Source organism: Oryctolagus cuniculus, chromosome 18 (genome assembly GCF_051225735.1).
Source record: "Oryctolagus cuniculus isolate XC-2025 breed Fujian yellow rabbit chromosome 18, ASM5122573v1, whole genome shotgun sequence".
Lineage (NCBI taxonomy): Eukaryota > Metazoa > Chordata > Mammalia > Lagomorpha > Leporidae > Oryctolagus > Oryctolagus cuniculus.
The window spans coordinates 31542169-31566001 of NC_142884.1; the positions used below are offsets into that span (position 1 = coordinate 31542169).

The 23833-nt window shown below is 43.3% G+C and overlaps 2 long non-coding RNA genes across 5 annotated transcripts in view; one reads left to right on the plus strand and one right to left on the minus strand.

Moving 5' to 3' along the window:
- Nucleotides 1–13300, minus strand: part of LOC149120908 (uncharacterized) — a 33616-nt gene extending 20316 nt beyond the window's left edge. Inside the window, exons 1-3 of one of the 3 annotated variants that reach the window (XR_016224638.1) lie at nt 12899–13300; nt 12282–12414; nt 7171–7390 (exon numbers count right to left, since the gene is read on the minus strand). This is a non-coding gene — a long non-coding RNA (uncharacterized LOC149120908). Of the gene's footprint in view, nt 1–7170; nt 7391–12281; nt 12415–12898 lie in introns of those variants that run through there. The other 2 variants (XR_016224639.1, XR_016224637.1) reach the window with 2 other exon arrangements.
- A 796-nt stretch (nt 13301–14096) lies between these two features.
- On the plus strand, nt 14097–17030 carry LOC149120909 (uncharacterized). 2 transcript variants are annotated; one of them, XR_016225081.1, is made up of 3 exons: nt 14097–14199; nt 14875–15040; nt 16887–17030. It is a non-coding gene; the product is annotated as an uncharacterized LOC149120909 (long non-coding RNA). The 2 variants fall into 2 exon arrangements; XR_016225080.1 differs by lacking the exon at nt 14097–14199 and adding an exon at nt 14208–14464.
- Nucleotides 17031–23833: the final 6803 nt, after the last annotated feature.

Consider the following 23833-nt stretch of genomic DNA (forward strand, 5'->3'; position numbering starts at 1 on the left):
CAAGGACTTCAATAGACATTTTTCAAAAGAGGAAATCCAAATGGCCAACAGGCACATGAAAAAATGTTCAAGGTCACTAGCAATCAGGGAAATGCAAATCAAAAGCACAATGAGGTTTCACCTCACCCCGGTTAGAATGGCTCACATACAGAAATCTACCAACAACAGATGCTGGCGAGGATGTGGGGAAAAAGGGACACTAACCCACTGTTGGTGGGAATGCAAACTGGTCAAGCCACTATGGAAATCAGTCTGGAGATTCCTCAGAAACCGTTCGACCCAGCCATCCCACTCCTTGGAATTTACCCAAAGGAGTTTAAATTGATAAACAAAAAAGCGGTCTGCACCCTAATGTTTATTGCAGCACAATTCACAATAGCCAAGACCTGGAACCAACCTAAATGCCCATCAATGGTAGACTGGATAAAGAAATTATGGGATATGTATTCTTTAGAATACTATACCGCAGTAAGAAACAACGAAATCCAGTCATTTGCAACAAAATGGAGGAATCTGGAACACATCATGCTGAGTGAAGTAAGCCAGTCCCAAAGGGACAAATACCATATGTTCTCCCTGATCAGTGACAACTGACTGAACACCAAAAAGGAAACCTCCTGAAGTGAAATGGACACTATGAGAAATGGTGACTTGATCAGCATAGCCCTGACTGCTAATGGACAACTTAATACATTATCCCTCATAGTATTTTTTTTTTGTCTGTTCTACTTAATATGACTGGTTTAATTCTGTAATTATCACACAGTTATTCTTAAGTGTTGAAAATTAACTGAAATGTGATCCCTGTTAAACATAAAAGTGGGAATAAGAGAGGGAAGAGATGTATAATTTGGGGCATGCTCGGGCTGACTTGCCCCAATTGGTAGAGTTGGAAACATACCAGGGGATTCCAATTCAATCCCATCAAGGTGGCATGTGCCAATGCCATCTCACTATTCCAAGTGATCAATTTCAGTTCACAATTGATCATAATGAAAGGACTAAGAGTCAAAGGGAGCACATAAACAAGTCTAGTATCTGCTAACACTAACCGATAGAATAAATAAAGGGGAGAGTGATCTAACATGGGAAGTGAGATACTCAGCAGACTCATAGAATGGCGATGTCCTAAATAGCACTCTGGCCTCAGAATCAGCCCTAAAGGCACTCGCATCTGGCTGAAAAGCCCATGAGAGTATTTCAGGCATGGAAAGCCAAGACACTCTGGCAAAAAGATCTCTGTGAGTGAGATCCCAGTGGAAAGAACAGGTCTTCAAAGAGGGAGGTGCCTTTCTCTGAAGGGAGGAGAGAACCTCCACTTTGACTATGACCTTGTCTAAACAAGATAAGAGTCAGAGAACTCAAGGGGCTTCCATAACCTTGGAAACTCATGACTGGTGCAAAGGGAGATTACTGATGCCATAAACAGGAGTGTCAATTTGTAAAGTCAACAACAGGAGTCACTGTGCACTTACTCCTCATGTAGGATCTCTGTCCTTAATGTGCTGTACACTGAGGCTTAATGCTATAACGACTACTCAAACAGTATATTTCACTTTGTGTTTCTATGGGGGTGCAAACGATTGAAATCTTTACTTAATGTACACTAAACTGATCTTCTGTAAAAAAAAAAAAAAGAAATTATCAATTCCCAACTTGACTCTCACTGGGATTAAACATGACAATAGGTCTGATCTGATTTCATCATCATTTAAAAAAAATCATCTATTATTTTTCACTTTATGTTTCTGTGTGGGAACAAACTGTTGAAATCCTTACTTAAGGTATACTAAGCTGATCTTCTGTATATTAAGATAATCAAAAATGAATCTTGATGTGAATGGAAGGGGAGAGGGAGTGGGAAAGGGGAGGGTTGTGGGTGGGAGGGACGGTATGGGGGGGAAAGCCATTGTAACCCATGAGTCGTACTTTGGAAATTTATATTCATTAAATAAAAGATAAAAAAAAGAAAATAAAAAAAATAAAAAAAATACTTTCCTAATGGGCTTGTTGAATTCTTGACTAGTGCCTATTACCTTTGCCACAACCTTTCCAGTCTCACTACTTTCCTTCTTCTTCCTCTTCTCTATAGCTTGCAAAAACAGTATATCTTCTATATACGGAGGATACTTTTGTTTTGTTTTATTCCTTCTGTCTCATGATGTTCCTCTAAGAAATCACAACCCTCCAAATATTCATTCATTTATGCAGTCTGCAGTTTTCATGGGCTACTACATGGCAAAGTACTAGGTTAAAGGAAAGGTATAGGTCAGGAACTGAGCAAAGTTCACAATGATGTAGTATTATCTGGGGAAATGAACCTGATGGAAGACATATCTCTCTCTCTCTCTCTCTCTCTCTCTCTCTCTCTCTCTGTCTCTCCTTCTCTCTCTGTGTAGCTCTGATTTTCAAATAAATAAATAAATCTTTAAAAACTAACTAAATAAATATACTAATAACCTGGTGGCAACACCTTTCTATAAGAACATGTGAAGCACTCAAACACAGTTTGTCCCAGAAAGTCAGCCATAGTTTTCAAGGGCACATCTTCTACTCCATTTGTGGACATCTCTGAGTGGAGTAAGGGGCACTTATTTCTTCCCCTCTTCTTTCTTACCACTCTCACAGTTATAACTTCTATTGATGCTTCCACAGAGCAGTCTTTATGAAATTGTAGAACTAATATCCTCCCATTTTAAAAATGTCATGGGTTTAACCACAGAACCCAAAATAAGACAAGTAACTGACCTTCTTAATTACACAGTGTGGAATGTAAGATTCTCAGTGGATCACTGGGTAACTGTAAAGTACTGGGCAGAGAAAAAGATGTTACTTATCTGTATTTATGATGTTGTAATTCTCCACTTTATGCAAACTCAGATTAAAAGGGCTCCAGTTAGTGGGCAACACTGTTGCATAGTGGGTAAAGCTACTGCCTGCAGTGTCAGCATCCTATATGGGTGCCGGTTGGGATCCTGGCTGCTGCACTTCCCATCCAGCTCTCTGCTGTGGCCTGGGAAAACAGTAGAAGATGGCCCAAATCCCTCATCTCCTGCACCCACCTATGAGACCTGGACAAAGCTCCTGGCTTCTGGTTTTGGATCCAAACAGCTCCAACCATTGATTTCTGTTTCTACCACTCTGTAACTCTGCCTTTCAAATAAATAAATAATTATTTTAAAAAACAGCTTCATCCCAGAAGAAGCTCCTGGCTTCAGACTGGCACAGCTCCAGCTGTTGCTGCCAATTGGGGAGTGAACCATCGGACAGAAGACGTCTCTCTCTCTTTCTCTCTCTCTCCTCTCTCTGTGTAACTCTTTCAAATGAATAAATAAATCTTTAAAAAAGTAGCTCCAGTTATTGACAACACAGTAGACTTGCATTAATTTTAGTTCCCTTCTCACTTTGCAAAGGGATCAGCGTCAGGTCAAAACAGTTGACAGCCTTGCTAACAGGAGAAGAAATAGCTGAAGACAGAAAATGAAAAGCAGCCAAATAAATCATCAAAGAAAGAGAAGTGGACCACATCCAACACAAACCTTTAAAAGTGGATGCTCACAATTAACGAGTGAAACAGCTGCCCACTGAAATCTTATTTAGGGAGGGAAGATGTCCTAAGTTCTGCTTCTGTAAACTCCAGTCATAAATCTATCCTAATAAATCTGTCCCCGGCATCTCTTTTACAAACATACTGGACCCACTGACCATTGGAAATGTGGACCTAAGTCATGAAGGCTGCCATTTAAACCCACCAATGCTGTAACAGCTAAGAAACTTGAATTTGATGCACAATTCTCAGGAAATCATTCCAGCTGAGCCTAGGGCCATTAATAGAAACTCCTTGGATCCTCCACTGTCTCTGTGCCTGTTTGAAAGAAGGGAGTTTTCCCACCCCAGGTTTCTGGAACAGCTTCAAATTCCACATTGGAAAAGTCTGATAATTAATACTTGAGAGGGATCAATGCACACTTCACACTGCTCCCCACCAGGAAGATGAGGTGCAGGATGAGAGCAGTGGGGCAGAACCTAGTCAGATCCTCCTGCCCACCCCTCTGCTGCCCCAGGTTCCCTGCTGAAGGCCACCCAGACCCACCCTGCAGGAACCAGTCCAGTAAACATCAAGAGGCCTGGCCAGACTGCATTCTGAGTCCACCCACAGTGGGAACCCAGCTTATTTAACTGTGGAGAGCTGGAGTCTTTCTGCCTTCCTTCCCTGCGTGTGCATGTTCCCAGAATGCTGCCCCCTCTCTCCTGTAACCACTAAATAAAGCGCATTAGGGACAGTTTGGGTGAGGTCCTGCAGGAGAGATTCCAGGCACTGGGAGCCTTGGAAGTGGAGGTGGGAGACAGAACAGCCCGGGTCCCAGTCCTGACCTCGGGGGAAGCTGCCATGATCTATGGCTCCCTGGCACCCACCCTTCTCCCACACATGTCCTGCCCCTTCCTGCATGCCAAACCTGCAGCAGAAAGTCCCTGGAGGAGGTACCCTTTCTTCTGGACACACGGGGAGCGATTCGGGGAGTGGCGGGAAGAGACTCCCTGGTAAGTGGGACCCACAGGTGAATGATGAAGAGGGAAGATGCAGCAGGAGGCAGGCTCGGGGTGAGCACTTGGAAACTCCCTGGGATCGCACGTGCAGAGCAGGAGATGCAGTAAATGCCAGAGAAGAAGAAGCACAGCCCCCAGGGCTGACCCTGATCAGGGAATGAACTCCCTCTGTTCCAACTCAGGCCCCAGGGAATGGCAGCAGCATGCACATGTGCACAGGCATTCAGAAGGCATAATACATCTGAGCTCCTGGGAACTCTGGGAAATGGAGTACAGGCCACATCATCCATAGAGACACCAGCTGGCCCTCCCAAAGGCTGTAGTCAGGGGTGGGTGCCCACAACCAGAGGGCCTTTGCTTTTATTCAGTCCCTCCTTCCTTTCCTTCCCCCCACCAAAATCTCAGGGATCAGTTGCTTTCTTCCTTTCCTGAATCAAATCTGAAAGAGTGACACTCACTGCTGCTAACTGACCCCAAATCCTGGCTCCCTCATAACCTCTGTCTCTTCCAGAAAAATCTTATTTACTACTTTGGCCCTAGAAATCATAAATGACTATGATAGAATGTAGCTTTTAACAGAGGTGTAGAAGGCATGGTTTAATATCCAGTTTTGAGAATACAATTTTCATTTGTGTTTTATTGATGTTTATAGTTCTTTTAAGATTTGTTGATTTATTTGGAAGTCAGAGTTACAGAGAAGGAGAGGCAGAGACAGAGAGAGAGAGAGAGGTTTACCATCTGCTGGTTCACTCCCCAATTGGCAGCAGCAGCACAGCACCGACCCCTTATAGTTCTTTTCAAATCATTTTAAACTGTCTTTTTATTCATCTAGTACAGAGACAGAAGAATGGACACAGAGCTAACATAGCTGCGTATTCAAAGAGACAGGTTAAGGGTTTAAATGCCTTATATCATAGCATTTATACCTTAGATTAATTCTGGGGACAGTATTATCTGGAGTTTACAAAATAGAAACTGAATGGAAAGAGCTTAGAAAAGCATGGTGTTTTTTAATATCATAAAAAAGTCTAAGTTAAAGGCCAATCAAGGGGCCAGCACTGTGGCATAGCATGTAAAGCATTGACATTCCATATGGGTGGAGGTTGAACCCGGCTACTCTGCTTTCGATCCAACTCTCTGCTATGGCCAGGGAAAGCGGTGGAAGATGGCCCAAGTCCTTGGGCAGCTGCATCTGTGTGGGAGACCCAGAAGAAGCTCCTGACTGCTGGCATTGGAGCTGTACAGCTCCAGCCATTGTGACCAATTGGTGAGTGAACCAAAAGATGGAAGATGCTTCTCTCTCTCTCTCTCTCTCCCCTTCCTCTCTGTGTAACTGTGACTTTCAAATAAATAAATAACTGTTTTTTAGAATGTCAATCAATATATAATACTAGCTTAAAGATATTTCTTTTGTCTTGTGTCTCAGTTTTTAAAATCTGATTTATCAAATGGAAAAATGTGAGAGAGATGAAGAGTACCTACAAAAATAATTTACTGTAATTATTTACTGTAATAATTTACTGTAATGATGTACTGTAATTTATGGTAATAATGTACTGTAAAGAACCACATAGGATTATAACTTGTCTAGAAAACAAAGGAGATTCAAAGTTGCTATTTTTCATGATTATTTGTTCTTATTTTTAATATCAAGATAGTATATAAATATTATGCACTCCTAGGTATTTGTGTGTTGTTTGATATGTTTTATTTTTTAATCAGAAATTCAAAGAGATAACTGGGTAACATGGAGTTCTGTGTTTCTGATTACTTCTCTCAATTAGAGATCATGGGATTAGAGTTAGTGCTAGATTAAGAATGCTTCAATCTTTATCCACTGACTTCACCCCAGCATTTACTATGTTAAACAATATTCTTTGGGTAGATGGCTCTTTCTTGCCAGACTGTAAACTTCATGGGGTCTAGAAACATATTTGCTTTGACACTAAAACTCAGCATCTTGACAGTCAGTCTTTTAGTTGAATAAATACATGATATACAAAATAAATATTTCTGCCCCTCAAGAACTGCCTAAGAGAGAAGAAAATAGAAATCAATTTGATGACTCTCAGTATTAGGTGAATATATAATTTGTCATTCTGACATAAGCCTTGTCATAAAAAGGGCATATGAATAATCACACAGAGTTGAAGTGTATGAACACCTAGGGCCAAGTGGATTAAAAGTTCAGCCTAGCTATGTAAGGCATTCCATGTCAATAGGAGAGGAAGGAGGAAGAGGGGAGGGAGTGTAGATGGGAAGGTGGTTACGGTGGGAAGAATCACCATGCTCATTACTTAGCAGCAAAGAGAGAATCTGTGATCATTTGTTGCTTAAGAAAGGGTGATAGGCATTATTTAATTATAATGCAGGCATCAGTGTTCTTCTGTCTCTGAAATAGGAAGTCTATAACTCAGAATTCCTTGCTGTTTCATCAAAAACAATTCAAAACAAAAACCTAATTAAGCATAAGTGGAAGTTACGCATTAGAAGTCTATTCCAATCTCTAGGAGGTTCAGGGGTTGGAAAATTCATCTAAAATCTTGCTGCCAAATGTCCCACACATTTTCCATGAACACTACCCTTAAGCATAAGCTTTTTTTTTAAAAAAAAGATTTATTTATTTGAAAGTCAGAATTACAGAGAGAGGAGAGGCAGAGAGAGAGAGAGAGAGAGAGAGAGAGAATCGTCCATCTGCTGGTTTACTCCCCAATTGGATGCAATGGCCAGAGCAGAGCTGATCCAAAGCCAGGAGCTAGGAGCTTCTTCCAGGTCTCCCATGTGGGTTCAGGGGTCCAAGGACATGGGCCATTTTCTACTGCTTTCTCAGGCCACAGCACACCTGGATTGGAAGTGGAGCAGGCTGGACTCCAACCGGTGACCATATGGGATGCTGGCACTGCAGGAGGCAGCCTCACCTGCTATACCACAGCACCAGCCCCCATAAGCCCTATCTTCTGCAGAACCAGCACCCCAGACACCAGCCACCACATGGCATCCCATGGCACATTCAACCCTGGCAATGTTCTGCAGCTCTTGCTCCTCTCCACTTTCACTGGAAGAATCTGCAACTCCTTGTTTTCATGCAAGTAATTCTGATTCAGATGATGCCCCTGACACAATTGGCTGGCAAGTGCCATGGCATGTGTCCACGGCCTAGCTAAATGCAAAGCTGGAACATTTCACTGCCATGGTGAGACACGGACTCCATCTAATGAAGTAGGGGATTTTTCAGGGAGTCTAGAGAATCAAATATGACAAAATGACAAATCTTAACCAAAGAGTGCCGTGGTACAGATGAAGAGAACCCAAAACGTATTTTTCTATCTTTTCTTTTCTGAGTTAAGTGCCTAAAAACAAAGCCAATGAGGGTTAAACAGACCCATTCTGAAAATTCCTTAACATCTTCATTTTCATCCAAATTAATATATTACTTGAAGGAAATAAATTTTACATAAATGAAAATGCAGCACCACAGACAATTGTACAGAACATAGCCCTTCAGTTAGCTTCAAACCATCTGGGTGCATTAATGTGTTCTTCCAGAACCCAAGCTGCAGTACAATAGAACCACAGCCTCTGACATTCCTCCTCCACCCTGATGGATCTTGGGTTTTCCTCCCACCTCCCCTCTCCTGTGAATACATCAGTAGCAGGACAAATGGAATCCAAAGATACGATGATGTTATTTAACATGGAATAAACATAGTGTTTTAGTCAGTACAATCCTCAATACTACAATAATAATTCCGAGTTCACTGATTATGAAAGTAAGTATATGAAATCTATTCCTAAGTAATCACACCATCGAGAGCTGAATGTAGACTTTCAGAGGGAAAGAAACAGAGAATTGTGTAGAGATGTGTATCTCTATAATACAGATCTACCGCTGTACTTTATAGACAGTACACCATGTTTGTATTTTCTTGTTTTTTGTGGTTTTTTTTTTTTTTGCAGTCTGGAATAGTTTATTACATCCAGCTTGTCACTTTGGAAATTTTATGATTAGACACTAATATACAACAAATTTTGAATCCTTACAGACAATATAGAGCACCCTAGGCCCTCCCAAGGGCAGAAAACAGACCAAGAGCTCATAGACTAGCTGCAACTGCAAGAAGCAGATGAAGATATCGTCAGAAAGATACATATTCCTGCAGTGTGGCTGCTGAGCAGTTCTGCCCTTATGGATCTCATCTCTGTTTCAGATCATTAAAGAAAGTTACATGCTTTCTGACATTTCTAAAGATTTCAATAATGAGAATCTAATATATGTTCACTATGCTAAGAGCTTCAGAACAGCCCAAAGATGTGGGCCATCTATTGCTTTCCCAGGCCATAGCAGAGAGCTGGATCAGAAGAGGAGCAGCTGGGACTAGAACCGGAGCCCATATGGGATGCTGGCACTTGAGACCAGTGCTTTAACCTGCTGTGCCACAGCACTGGCCACAACGTAGTATTTCTAATAGAAGAGATGGTTAAGTCATTAACTCCTCTAAAATACAAGTTAAGTATTAGTTTTGAAACTCTGATTCATTCATGAGAAAAACAAAAGGTTAATTTTCACTCTTTGCTTCTGGGTATGTAAATTTTCTTCTAAGAAATTAATCATGACTTTTACATTTCAGACCCTATTATGAGTAAGTAGAGAATATTGTGGGGTCATACGCTCATTCTATCAAAGGAACATTTCTCCAATTAAAGAAAACATTATGGGCATCCCATATGGGCACTGGTTTGAGTCCTTGCTGCTCCACTTCTGATCTAGCTCCTGGCTATGTCCTGAGAAAGCAGTAGAAAATGTCCCAAGTGCTTGGGCCCATGCACATGCATGGGAGAACTTGAAGCTTTTAGCTCCTGGCTTCAGATCAGCGCAGCTCCAGCCATTGCAACCAGCTGGGGAGTAAACCATCAGATGGAAGACCTCTCTCTCTCTCTCTCTCTCTCTCTGTGTGTGTGTGTGTGTGGGTGGGTGTTTGTAACTCTTTCAAATAAATAAACAAATCTTTAAAAAAAAAAAGCCAGGGGTCAGGGAAATTTCATCGAGGTCTCTCGCTTGGGTGCAAGACTCAAGGATTTCTACCATATTCTACTGTTTTCCCAGTATGTTTTCAGAGACCTGCATCAGAAGTAGAACATGCAATGGTGCCCATAGAGGATGCTAGTGCTGCAGGTGTTGCTATAACCCATTTTGCCACAGTGCTGGCCCTGTAACAATTTTTAATTCCTATTAATTAACAGGGAAGAAAGAAGTATGGCAGGATACCTTTTTTAAAAAAAATATTTTATTCATTTGAAAAAGTTATATGGAGAGGTAGAGAGTGAGCTGATCAGAAGCCAGGAGCCAGGAGCTTTTTCTGGGTCTCCACATGAGCAAAAGGGCCCAAGGACTTGGGCCATCCTATAATGTTTTCCCAGGTGCATTAGCAGGAGGCTGGACTGGAAGTGGAGCAGCTGGGACTCTACCAGCACTCATATGGGATGCCTGTATTTCAGGCCAGGGCTTTAACCTGATGTGCCATAGTGCTAGCTCCAACAGGTGACCTTTTATGCTCAATAATCTCTTCTTGGTATTGGCAGCAGTTTGTAATTTTTTGTTTATTTGCCTTCTTCTTAATCTATATTTTTAAAAAAATTACAAAAAGTTCCAGCACCCTGAGAACCTCCATCACAAGGGCATACAATCAGATGTTTGTCCAGAAAAGGGTGGTGTAGATGCAACGTGGAAAATGCAAGGTGAGTTGATTCATCTTTCTCAGGCTGTGGTTTCCATGGGCAACTTTTACAACCAACTGCCTTATTTGTTCCTCTTCCACAGAGTGGAAAACACGTTAAGTCATCCTATTTAGCCAAAAGCCAGTGGCAGCACTTCAATATGTCATCAATCCAGGGCCAGCGTTGTGGCACAAAGGAGTAAGTTGCCAACTGCAACAGCAGCATGCCTTATGGCACTGCTTTGAGACTCACCTCCTTCACTTCTCGTCCAGCTCTTTGCTTGGGAAAGCAGCAAAGATTGCCCAAGTGTTTGGGTTCCTGCACCCCCATGGGGGACTGGGGCAGACTTCCAGGGTCCTGGCTTCGGCCTGGCTCAGCCCCAGCTTTTGTGGCCATCTGGAAGTGAGCCAGCAGATGAAAGATAGATCTCTCTCTCTCTCTCTCTCTCTCTCTTCCTTTTACCTAAACATACATTACATACATAAATGAAGATGCATCAATGTAGCAACTTTTTGAGGAAAAGTCTTCTGATTATTGCAGGTACTGTCTCAATGCATAAAAATATTCAGACACAAAAATTATAAACTGATTTATATTTATATTTCTCAACCACATACTTTTCAGAAAAAATTGTCTGCCACTCAGCATCAGGTATCAGTCTGAAAGCATTCATTAAAAAATCAAGTAATTTAACTAAACACAAAAACCTCTAGTATAGGCTGCATATAAACCAGTGGCTTCCATGGGTATACACAGATTGATTTTTGTTAATTTACAGGGATCACTGCACTTTCCTGGCACGGAGCTGTCTGAAGAGTTTAAACACTGATGGGTGTGGCATTATTTCTGATATTTGCTTATTATCCAGAGTGCATTTATTCAATATCTATCATGAACTCCACACTCTCTATATAAATCTATTTCAAATATGTTGATATTTAATGGTACTTACACACTTAAAAACTGAGCTAATCCTCCTAACTTCTCTCTGGAATAGCTATGCCTTTGACATTGCCTTTTTTCACACATATGGAAATGCATATATGCTTCTGTATGGTACTTCAGAATTTATAAAAGGCTTTTCAGGTAAAATTTACATAACATCATGTGAAAGTGGCCAAAGGACACAGTCTTCTCATTACAGAGGGGAGAGGTATGAAGTCACTCTCTGAACAGTTACTCAGATTCTGTCAATCAGGTTCAGAACCTTATTAGGTATCAGATACACATCTAGATTTTTTCCCTACTGTCTCTTTGTCAGAATTCCCAGCTTATGAGTGAACTTCAGTCTGAATGAATGCTAATATTCAAGGTTCTAAGTGAAAAAATTACTGAGGTTTGTATTGGTGAGGAAAGCATGTATCTAAATGTTACTTGTATTTAATAATAAGTATTGAATCATGAAACTGAATATAAGATTATGCAAATTTTTAAGATGAAGAGCATATATTTAAAACCACATTCTTACATTTTGCAAACGTGTTGAAACAGCTTACTGGAGCATGTGTTTGGCATAGTGGTAAAGACTTCCACATCCCAGTCAGAATGCTCAGGGCTCAAGCCCTAGCCCTGCTTCTGCTTCTGGCTTCCTGCTAACAGAACCCTGGGAGGCAGCAGCTGATGGCTCAAGTACTTGAGTCCCTGCCACCTGTGTGGGAGACCCACACTGAGTTCCTCGCTTCAGCCTGACCCAGCTCTGGTTGGTGCAGACATTTGAGGAATGAGCAGGAAATGGAAGGGCTCTCTCTGCCTTGCAAATAAACAAAAATAACTATACAGACATTTCCTTAAGGTGTCTTGCTCACTTTTAAATGATTTCCCTTTTCACAGTAAAATGCCTTACTGTCCTCTTTAGTTACAATGCATGTTTTGCTCTCCATGTCCACTCCTGAGCTCCAAGTACTGGCAGCTCACCCTAGCATGCTGACTGGTTCCAATGTTCAAGTACTCATCTCCCATTCTCTTTTGGTGGGTCTACTGGAAAGAAAGGAGAGTATCTACAGTAGTTAATATCTTACTGTTGCTCTTGCTGTCCACCTGCAGGCCTGAAGGATGATCAGCTGAATACACACTGTGATGTTCTGGACGTAGTTTCCAAACTTCAGTCACTTTGCAGTGGAGGGACTCTGTCCTCGTCAATCACCTGAAAGCCTGCAGGAGTAGGGAGAAGCTGTGTTTGAAGAATTCACAAATACAGTGCATTGAAGCCAACCACTACCACCCCCACCACACCCCTACTTCAGGTTCTGGAAAATCCCAAACCAGGAGTTTGGGACCAGCAGTGGTTCAGGAGGTGACCTCAACTCCTTACTCTGAACAGCTCCAAAGTGCCTGGTGCACCCAGCGGGAGCTCAGCGCCTCGACCTCCCACCCTCCTGCCCTTGCCACCAGGACGCCCAGCTCCCAGAGCCTCCAGGAGGCCTGCAGCAGACCAGCAGGTCCAGGCGCGCTGGGTTGTGCATCCAGAGCAAACCCAAAATACAGGCCCAGCTCAAGTGTCACCTCCCCACAAAGTCTCTGTATCCTACTCCCTCCCGGAAGGCTGCGGGCCAGCACTCAGAACTGGGAGTCGCGGCATTTGGGGTTCACCCATGCTCCCATGAAGGAAGATGCCCCCATGGGAACCCCGCTCCACCTGTGGGCAGGGCTGGGGAAGGAGGGCTGAGTAAGCCTCCACCCTAGGACTGCAGCCTGGGAAAGTCCAGGGCCCCAGCGCCCTTGCCGGGCATGGGGTCTCACTAAGTGTGCTCTGAGCCAGGGCCTCAGCCATCAGCAGCTCTCTTGCTTCCAGAATCTGCTGCAGGACAGCTCAGGCTCCACCCAGCGGGGAACCTCGGGCCAATCCTTCCTGCCCTGGGGCAGGACCAGTGCTGCCAGACCCGCCCCATGTAGGCTGGCTATAAAGGCGGTGGTCATTGTTGGGCAGCTGGTAGTTGCCACCTCTCCCGCTGGCCCTGCTGGCTGAGGCTTGCAGCACGTGCTGCGCTTGGGGAAGTAATGAAGGCCAAGTCTCATCAGGAAAACCAAGTGCGCGGTGCTGATTTACTCACTGACACAGCATCTGTGTGGTCTGTATGGGCAGACAGGGGGAAGGGTTTGGTAGAAGGGTGCTGGAGGTGCACTGGGCCTTTGTGCTGCTGCCTGCTGTAGGCATCCAGGGCAGCAGAGTCCTGCGGGGTCCCTAGAGATCCTGGCCATGCTGTGCCTTCCATCATCCACCCTCCTGCACTGATGCTGGGGGAAGTGCTTCTGCGGTTGATATCTCATTTGAATCCATGGTCATTTTCTCATGATGGGCTGATCTCACACAGTGACAATCATGGGACAAATCACTGTTCTGCAGCATCTTCCTACCAGGAGCATTGCAGGTAGACAGGGGGCCACGGGTGACCAATGGCACCTCCTGTGCATGGTCTCTGGCCCATCCAGGACTAAAGGTGGAAAGGGAAGGAGAGGAGTAGGCTCAAGGCAGTACTGCTGCAGGTTCCATCAGGTGCAAAATGTCTCCCAATTGTGATTAACCTTGCAGGGAAACTGTCTCCTTTTGTGGGCCAGAGACAGCATCTGCCTTATTAGCTGTGCAGTGTATTGATAATTAAAATTTGGGCAGTCCTATCTTTAGTGCTCACAGCATAGTTACATTCTGAGGAACTGATGAAACTGCTTAGTACTTCGGGGCTGAGTGTAATATTAGGTGGGTAAGCCTGTTGTTGGCTTTTGGTTTATAGCTATTGGGCGACTTTATTTGGTAAAAATGCTTTCAGGCTCAGTAGTATATTCAAGGATGACCACTTACTGAATTGTCTTTTTTTTTTTTTTTTTTTTTTTTGTAAGAATAAGAGTACTGAAGACCGGGTTGAGCTACCTATGGCAAAACTCCACCATTCCTGGGAAGGCCACAATTGGCAAGAAAAGCAGGTAGCAAGCTTTCATCAAGTAAGTTGAGATTCCTGTGTTTGCAATCTGAAGAGCTCACTGCTGAGCTGGGAGGGGAACTGCTCTGAGCACAACTCATTAGAGAACTGCTCTTGCAGACCTTCCCCGAAGGAAGCACTGTTGTGGTCAGAAGCATTCCAGGAGCTGCTGGCCAGCAATTGTGAATTAGGCTTGAATTGAATCCATTGCAAGTATCACAAGAGTGCAGAAAGGCTGTGTCCTCAAATCAGCAGCTCAACAGGGAGAATTTGACTTAACCTAGAAGGTCTGTTTATCTCCGCTTATTTTGCAGCATATTCACACCAGGTGGGGAAGATAAATCACCCTTCAGCTCTGCAATGGCAGTGCTCTTGGTTGAGGCTGAGGATGCTTTTCATTGCATGCAGTATTTGCAAGAGACTTAGTTCCCTGAGGATTTATGCCTCTCCTGTAAATACATTTTTGGCACTAAAACAAACTGAAGTATTTCTGTTTTAGTAGTATGGAACCAATGAAGTATTTTGCCTACAGGCATCTTTGTCTTTAAAGAGCTAAATCCGCAGGATTACAGGATTGAGTAAAAACGAGAATAGCTAATCCTAGTACTAGAAAAGTACAAGGGATTATTTGATCATTAGCTTCCTCATATTCCTCATGTTTCTTTTTATTTTTCTGCCTGCTCTTCCCTACATACAGATGGTCTGGCTGTATTGGAGGCTTTTCTAAAAACTGAATTCTGTGAAGAAAATATAGGCTACTGGCTGGCTTGTGAAAACTTCCAAGAAAGATCCACCCACCCCAGAAGCCATCCTTATATGCAAGAAAAATATATACACTCTTCTTAGAAAAAGGCCCAAAAGAGGTAAGACACAATTCCTCATTTCAGCATAAAGAGTACACTCTTGACATCAAGATGCAACAAAAGAAGTAAAGACATAAGACTAAAGCAAGGGCCAGGGAATCTGAAAAGCTTCCTCTCCTGGTATCCTGTCTTTCAAATAAGTCTCCCCAGACCTGGCAGGTGGAGCTCATCACACATTACCGCTTCTAATTTTCACTTTCAAAGAGCAGAGCCCCCTTCTCTAACAAAGGATAATGAGTGATCTTTGTCTCAGATGAACATGCTTTCAAACCAGAACTCTTATTATCCAAAATATAAAAGAAGCTATGACTCCCAGCTTTACAACTGCCTGGAAAAGGGTGTATTACTTGATGGAGAATAACTTTTTGAAGTTGTATTTATTTGCAAGGCATAGTTACAGAGAGAAAAAGAGAGGAAACACAGAGGTCCATCTGCTGACTCACTCCCTAAATGGCCACAATGGCCAGGGCTGGGCCAGGCTGAAGCCAGCAGCTTCCTCCAGGTCTCCCATGTGGGGGCAGAGGACCAAGTGCTTGGGACATTCTCTGCTGCTTTACCCAGCAAGGAGCTAGGGAAGAAGTAGAGCAGCTGGGAGTCAAACTGGCATCCATGTGTGATGTTAGTGCTGTAGGCAGCAGTGTAACTTGCTATGCCACAACACCAGCCCCCAGAAAGAACTCTTATCCCTGGTCTTTCTTTTGAGTCAGAATGCTACCAGGATTTGTGTTGAAAACCACAGATCACCACAGAACCCCATGAGAAGAAAAAGGAGTCCCAGAGTAGAGGACATGTTCTGTTTCCTAAGGCAGAAGTTTTTGACTGCCACAGACGAACATTCAGTTCAGCCTGGGTGTTTGGGAAACATCCCTCACAACTGTTGATTCCAGTTCAGGTAGTAAATCAGGAAGCTGGTGACTATCCAGGAGATGCCTGTATCAGAACAGCTTCCACCACCGTGAAGACACAGGCAGGAAATACATGGTCTGAGTGGGGTGGGTCTCACTGGAAAAGCAGGACTCTGAGATGGAAGATAATGCAATGGAATGCTGTTGTTCCAGACTCACTTAAAATCAATAGGTCTGGGATTCTGTGGTCTTAGCTACCTAGCTCTACATCTTTCCTTAAATCCATCCATATTACCACATGGTTTTAGTTCTAGGTTTTAAGTCCAAACTAATGTAACATGTTTATTATGTAGAATCATCCATTCTATTGTTGTGTATTGCTGAAGCTGAAGTGATGTTTGAATTGTTAAATGGTATATAAAATAGTGAGTGCTCATGTGTAGAAAACCACAGTGGCTGTTCCAGTGCCAAACACTCTTGAAGGCAGTTAAGCTTTGAAGTGGTCTTTGAATATTTGAATACATTTATTTTGATAACTAATGTCATTGAATACTCAGAGTCCAGGTGTGAGTTGATTTGATTTTTGTAACTGGAAATATGACCAACATAAGATCTTTGTAGTAGAGAAGAAGCATGCATTACTGAATCTGTTCAGGGATCACAAAGTGACCTGAATTGACCAGTTTGGGGTGGAAATACCTGAGGCACCACTGGAGCCTGGGCTGGGCTGCTGTGGGTGGGGCAGAAGGAGAGGGGAGATGCCTGGGACCTGCGGGCCAAGGCTGCAGGTGTTCCTATTGGCCCCTGGTCACCCGTGGGGCCTCAGACCCTCTCACAATGGAACCGCACATGCACCTCAGATCGTTTTTACCCCTAATTCCACTTTAAAGAAAAGTTTATCAAGGCCGGCACCATGGTTTGGGGGTGCAACCAGAACTGCAAGGCCTGCATCACAGTTGCTGATTCAAATCCCTGCCGCCCAAATTCCTGTCCCACTCCAGCCAACAGGTGCAGTGGTGATGGACAGGTGCTTGGACCCCACACCACATGGGAGAACTGGAAGGGGGCTCATCGGCCTTCAGCCTCACCCAAACATTGGGGGATCAAACCAGCAGATGGAAGACCCCTGTCTCTATGCCTTTCAAATAAATCTCTTAAAATAAATAAAAAAGAAATGCAAAAATAAAAAAGAACCAGCTAAATAGAAGTGAACTGTATGGAGACAAACACCAATATTACATTACTCAACTCTCCACTGCTCCAATGAACAAAGAAGACAAATAAGAGGGATATAGGCCTCCCCTTTTTTGTTATGCTTCCCTTGGTTCTAACTAGCATGGGCTTCCAGAAAATGCACAAGGAATCCATTCTCTTCTGTGGTCAATACATGATCTCAGAATTTCCCTTATTCATTTGCCTAACAGATTTTGATTATGTTACTCTAAGGAAAGGGAAGGCAACAAAACTGCCCTTTTCCCCCATTTTAAAAATCTATTATTTATTTGAAAGGCAGAGTTACAAAGAAGTGGTAGAGACAGATCTTCCATCTGCTGGTTCACTTCCCAAATTGACCTCAGCTGAGCCAATCTAAAGCCAGGTGCTTCTTGCAGGCCTCCCACATGAATGCAGTAGTTCAAGCACTTGGGCCACCTTCTGATGCTTTCCCAGGCACATTAGCAGGGAGCTAGATTGTAGGTGGAGCAGCTGGGACTTGAATCAGCACCCATATGGGATGCTGGCACAGCAGGCCATGGCTTTACCCACTGTGTTGGTACTGTGTGTGTTTGTGTGTGTGTATGTATTTTTATTTCAAAGACTCATTTATTTATTTGAAAGGCAAGGTTAGAGAGGGAGAGACATAAGAAAAGAGATCTTTCAACCTCTGGTTCACTCCCCAAATGTCCACAACAGCAGAGGCTGGGCCAAGCCAAAGCCTGGAGGCTGAACAGCAGATAATCTTTAGTTATTAATTTAAAATGAATAGGCTGTAGCTGGTGCTGTGGCATATAAGGTGAAGCCACCACCTGCAGTGCTGGCATCCCCTATGGGCACTGGTTCATATCCCAGCTGCTCTGCTTCTAATCTAGCTCCCTGCTAATGTGCCTGGGAAAGCAGCAGGAGATGGCCCAAATACTTGGGCCCCTGAATCCATGTGGGAGAACTGGAAGAAGCACCTGGCTTTGGATTAGCCCAGCTCCAGCTGCTTGCAGCCACGTGGGGAGTAAAACAGCAGACAGAACATCTCTGTCTATTTCTGTGTCTCTCTCTATAATTCTGTCTTTCAAATTAATAAATAAATCTTTAAAAAGGGTTTATTAACATATACTATAATCCAATCCAGGAACAGTAAGAGAAGCATTAAATATTGCTACCTATATTTTTATTTATTTTTTTATTTTTAAATTTTTTAAACTTTTATTTAGTAAATATAATTTTCCAAAGTACAGTTTATGGATTACAAAGGCTTCCCCCCCATAACTTCCCTCCCAACAGCACCCCTCCCATCTCCCACTCCCTCTCCCATTCCATTCATATCAAGATTAATTTTCAATTATCTTTATACACAGAAGATCGATTTAGTTTATATTCAGTTAAGATTTCATCAGTTTGCAGAACACAGAACATAAAGTGTAAAATACTGTTTGAGTACTAGTTATAGCATTACTTCACATTGGACAACACATTAAGGACAGAGATCCCACATAAGGAGTAAGCACACAGTTATTCCTGTTGTTGACTTAACAATCTGACACTCTTGTTTATGGCATCCGAAATCTCCCTGGGCTCTAGTCATGAGTTGCCAAGGCTATGGAAGCCTCTTGAGTTCACTGAGTTCGATCTTACTTAGACAAGGTCATAGTCAAAGTGGAAGTTCTCTCCTCCCTTCAGAGAAAGGTACCTCCTTCTTTGATGGCCTGTTCTTTCTACTGGGATCTCACTCACAGAGATCTTTTATTTAGGTCCTTTTTTTTTTCTTTTTTGCCAGAGTGGCTTTCTGCTGCTCCTCCGCACGCGGAGGAGCCACACCGGACCGGACGCTTGTTGTTCCCTTTTTTTACAAGTCCTTTCTATAGTAAAGTAAGAATAAGTAAACAGCAAACTCCCAAAGCAAGAATGAGTAGAGAGAAGTGAGAAAGAATGAAGTAACGAACTTCCCCGCGAACTCTCCAATGCACTCTCCAACCAACCCACACCACCATGCCATCTCTCTCCTCCTATATAGTCCTCTCCACCAATCCGTGCTCTGCTACCCACACGCCGAGCGCGCCGCTCTCCTCCAATCAGGAGCGGCTCTTGCAGCTTATCAAGTTGGTAAGGGGCAGCTGGGTAGAAGCTGTACGCTCCTCTCCCAGCACCACATTGTGGGAGAGCAGATGCATAGAATAAGTCTTAATTCCAGTAACAGTATAGTCCGAGTTGCTCCCCACAGATCCCCCTTTCTTTTTAATTTTTTGGCGTTGATACGCGCCTGTGTAAAGTTCAGCGTGATCTTCATGCTATTGACTGTCTTGTTTGTCATGCTACTTCAGAGTTCCTTGAAAAATGTCCCATATTCAAGATCCCAGGGATTGGTTATTCATTGTTTTTCTTCCTCAAATAGAGTTTTTTTCTTCTAGCTCTTCTGCTGGTAGGTTTACCAACCGAATTCTTCTCTCAGGGGTCCATATTGGTTGTGCCACACCCTGTGGAAAAAAACAAACGGCGCCTCGTATTCTTCTGAGTAAGGGGAACGGGCCTTTCCATTGGTTGTCCTGTAAATCCTTCCACATTATCCACTGTATTGATTCCTTATCAGCTGATTGAGCATGCATTTCTGCAGGTGTTTTACCGTTCTTTTTCTTGTTCAAAAAATTAATTGTATAAAGAGCTAGGGCCAAGGCATCCTTGTTGGATGTGGCCATTTCCCCTATTCCCCCTTTTTGTTTAATTATTAAATTTTTTAAATATAAGTGAGTGCGTTCTACCACAGCTTGCCCTTGTGGATTGTATGGAATACTGGTAATATGGGAGATTCCGAATTCTTTCAAAAATGCAGCAAAACGAGTTGATGTATACGCTGGGCCGTTATCCATTTTGATCACATGAGGAACTCCCCAGGCTGCAAAAGCCTGCAAGCAGTGTTGGATTACTTGTTGTACTCCTTCTTTATTCATGGCTGTGGCCATAACTACACCTGAATATGTATCTACAGTGACGTGAACACAGCTTTGTCGCCCAAAAGAGGGGATATGTGTAACGTCCATCTGCCAGATATGTCCTGGTTTAAGGCCACGGGGATTGGCTCCCGCAGGAATCTTTGGAACTATGGTAACAACGCACTTTTCACAGGATCTAATAATATCTTCTGCTTGCTTGCAGGGAATATTAAATTTAAAACTTAAAGTGTGGGTGTTAACATGCCATTTAGAGTGATATTCTTTAGCTTGTTCCAAAGCGGTGCATGCAAGCAAGAATCTTGAATAATGATCTGCCATCATGTTTCCTCGAGTAAGTGGGCCAGGTAAATTAGAATGAGCTCTTATGTGGCCTATGTAAATAGCATGCTCTCTTTGATTTAATAACCCCTGAATTTCACTTAAATAAGAATAGACTGAGGAGGATTTAAGAATAAGGCACTGTGTAGCAAGCATCTGAACTGCATTCACCACATATGCACTATCAGACAAAATATTCATGGGTGCGCTCTCTCTGCGTAATACTGTTGCGATAATAGCTAATTCTGCATGTTGTGGAGAAGGGGATGCTGTTAAGACAAAATATCGTTGATTGTTAAATATAGCTGTTCCTGTTCCGCCTTTAGCTCCATCCGTAAATATGGTAACTGCCCCTTGAATTGGATCCCTTCGCACCTTCTGCACCCGTTTTATTGAAACCTGTGTGCAGAAGTTAACAAATGGATGGCGAGGGTAGTGATTGTCAATCTCTATTTGTAGAATGAGAACTATGTATGCCCATTGCCAGCATTCCCTTGTAAAGGCTTCTACTGCCTCTTGAGCAAAGGGAACTACACATCGCTTTGGAGTCTTCCCCGCCATTTCTGTCACCTTTTTTATTGCTGTTAATATCAAATCAGCCACTGCTATGCCTTGGGTGTATAGTACACGCGGTGCATGTGAATGTGGGTATACAAACAACAAGGGTTCTCCTTGCCAAATGACTGCGAAGGGATACAGCTGTTCCATAAAAATTAATATTTCTAGGGCTTGTTGTGGATCACATCTTTCCATCTGCATTGCTTTAATTTGTTTTTCGATTTTCTGTAACGCCAAGCGGGCTTCTTTTGTCAATCTACGAGGGGAATCAAGCTGGGCATCTCCTTCTAAAATATTGAATAATGGCATCATATCTTCGGTGGTTAATTTACAATAGGGCCTCAACCAATTTAAATTGCCACATAATTTTTGGAAGTCATTAAGGGTCTGCAACCCATCTATTGCAATTTCAAATTCTAATGGGGTCACCTTTTCAGAAGTTACTTTAAGCCCTAAGTACTGTACTACTTCCCCTTTTTGTATCTTCTCTGGCGCTACTTGTAACCCAACTTTTTCCAAATATAATAGCAGCAGCTTATATGCTTCCATAAGGTGACTTTCACTTTCAGCCGTTATTAACAAGTCATCCATGTAGTGTAAAATTTGTACTTTTGGGCACTGTTGTCGAACCGGCTCTACTGCCTGGTCAACATATAGCTGGCATATGGCAGGACTGTTAGTCATTCCTTGGGGAAGCACCTTCCATTCATATCTTTTGTCGGGACCTTGATGATTAATGGAAGGTACGGTGAAAGCAAACCTCTGAATGTCTTGTTCATGTAGAGGTATGCTAAAAAAGCAGTCCTTCAGATCGAGTACTATTAATGGCCAATGCTTTGGGATCATAGTAGGAACCGGGAGTCCAGGTTGTAATGCCCCCATGGGTTGCATCTGCTGATTAACAGCCCGTAAATCATGCAACAACTGGTATTTCCCCGATTTTTTCTTTATCACGAATACTGGCGTATTCCATGGGGAGGTTGATGGTTGCAAATGGCCTGCCTCTAATTGTTGTAACACTATATCATTTACCGCAGCCAACTTTTCCTGGGTAAGGGGCCACTGTGGTATCCACTTTGGCTTGTTGTCCAGCCATGACAATGGTAGCGGCTGCATCTCAGTGGCCCCCACGAAAAACCCGTGTCCTGTCTTTTAAAATCGCCTTTGGGCTGGGCTAGGTCCCTTCTGCCTTCTCTGGAGCCTAATCCTCTCTCCTGATATCCCTTTTTATACATAATACGCCGTCCTGTAGAACTCTCCAATTGGTCCTCATTTGTTAATGTCAGTCCCAATTGTTCTAAAATGTCTCTTCCCCATAATGTGATGGGGAGTGCACTAACATAAGGTTGCACATTTCCCTTGTTCCCTTCTTGATCCTGCCAATGAAGCACCTGAGCACTTCTTGATGGTGTCATGGCCGCACCTAGGCCTACTAAAGTATTATCTCCTGGCTGAAGGGGCCATGACTTCGGCCAATCATTTTCTGAAATTATACTTACATCTGCACCTGTATCTAGCAGGCCCTGAATCGACTTTCCTCTAATGGTTAAGGTCCACAGAGGTCGATCTGCTAAAGATAGGGACAAGGCTGTAAATTTCTCCCCTTGGGGTCCATGAACATCCTGCGCTCCAATCATGATCAGCATTTGAGCCACAGGTTCTTCTGGCTTGATTTGAATAATACCCTTTGTAGATTGTATTAGCACTTTTAACTTATCAAAAGGTAATTGAATGACTCCGGTAATGACCATTAGGCCTCTTAAAGCATTTGTTTCTTTTCCTATGATTATTCCAAGTCCCTTATGCTCCGCTGAAATTGTTTCTGCCCTCACCTCTATGGCTTGTGGCCCCATTTGAGGTGTTAGTACCGAATATTCGGTGGCTCGTAACTCTGCGCAGTAAATATTTGGTTTTTGTATTGTTGGGACCGTGGCACCCACCAATTGTTTTGGCCCCAGGGTGCAGGGGCCCACATTCCGTTTTTTTGCTGTTGTCCATATACACCTGATCTTCTTATGGGGCCCGGCTCATTTGGCATCCTCAGGGGATTGCCTGCGCTATTCATTTTAAAGTAACATTCACTGACCCAATGATTCCCTCTTCTACAGCGTGGGCAAAGGCCTGGTCTTCTCGAGTTCTCTATGCCCTGCCGATCTCGGGCTGGAAATTTCACCCTACATTCCCTCATTAGATGCCCTTCTCAACCACATCTAAAGCATATTCGTCCCCTCATGTTCTGTCTAAATTGTCGGGTTACAGCTACTGCAGCATGTGATCCAGAAGCTACATCATCCATGACATCCCTACAGATTTTCAAAAAGGTAGGGATGTCTTTATGCTGCCATGGTCTAAGAGCTTCACGACATGTTTTATTGGCCTGTTCATACGCCAATCTTCTGACTAAGGGCATTGCTTCTTCCACAGTTTCAAAAATGTTTCCTGCTGCTTCCATTAATCTGTTCACGAAGTCAGCGTAAGGTTCAGTAGGGCCCTGTACTATCTTAGTTAGGCTGTGTCTTATTTCTCCTTTTCTGGGTATCACCTTCCAGGCTCTTCTTGCTATCTCTCTCACTTGTAAGAGGACAGCTGTTGGTAATCGGGCCTGCTCATCAGGATTGGCAAATCGCCCTTCTCCATTTAACATTTCCTCATCCCATGCTTGATTCCCTGCTTGATAGTTCTGCTTTGAATATTCTCGCGCGAATTCTTTATAAGCAGCTAACCATAAGAGGAAGTCACCCCCACCCAACACCGCCTTTACTAAGTTTCTCCAATCCTCGGGTATTAGGCCTTGCTGCCCAATGTTATCAAGGATTGCCTGAGTGTAACTTGCATGGGGCCCATACAATTGTACTGATTGTTGCAACTCTTTAAGTAATTTATGGTCAAGAGGTGTCCAACCCCTGTTTTCCTGT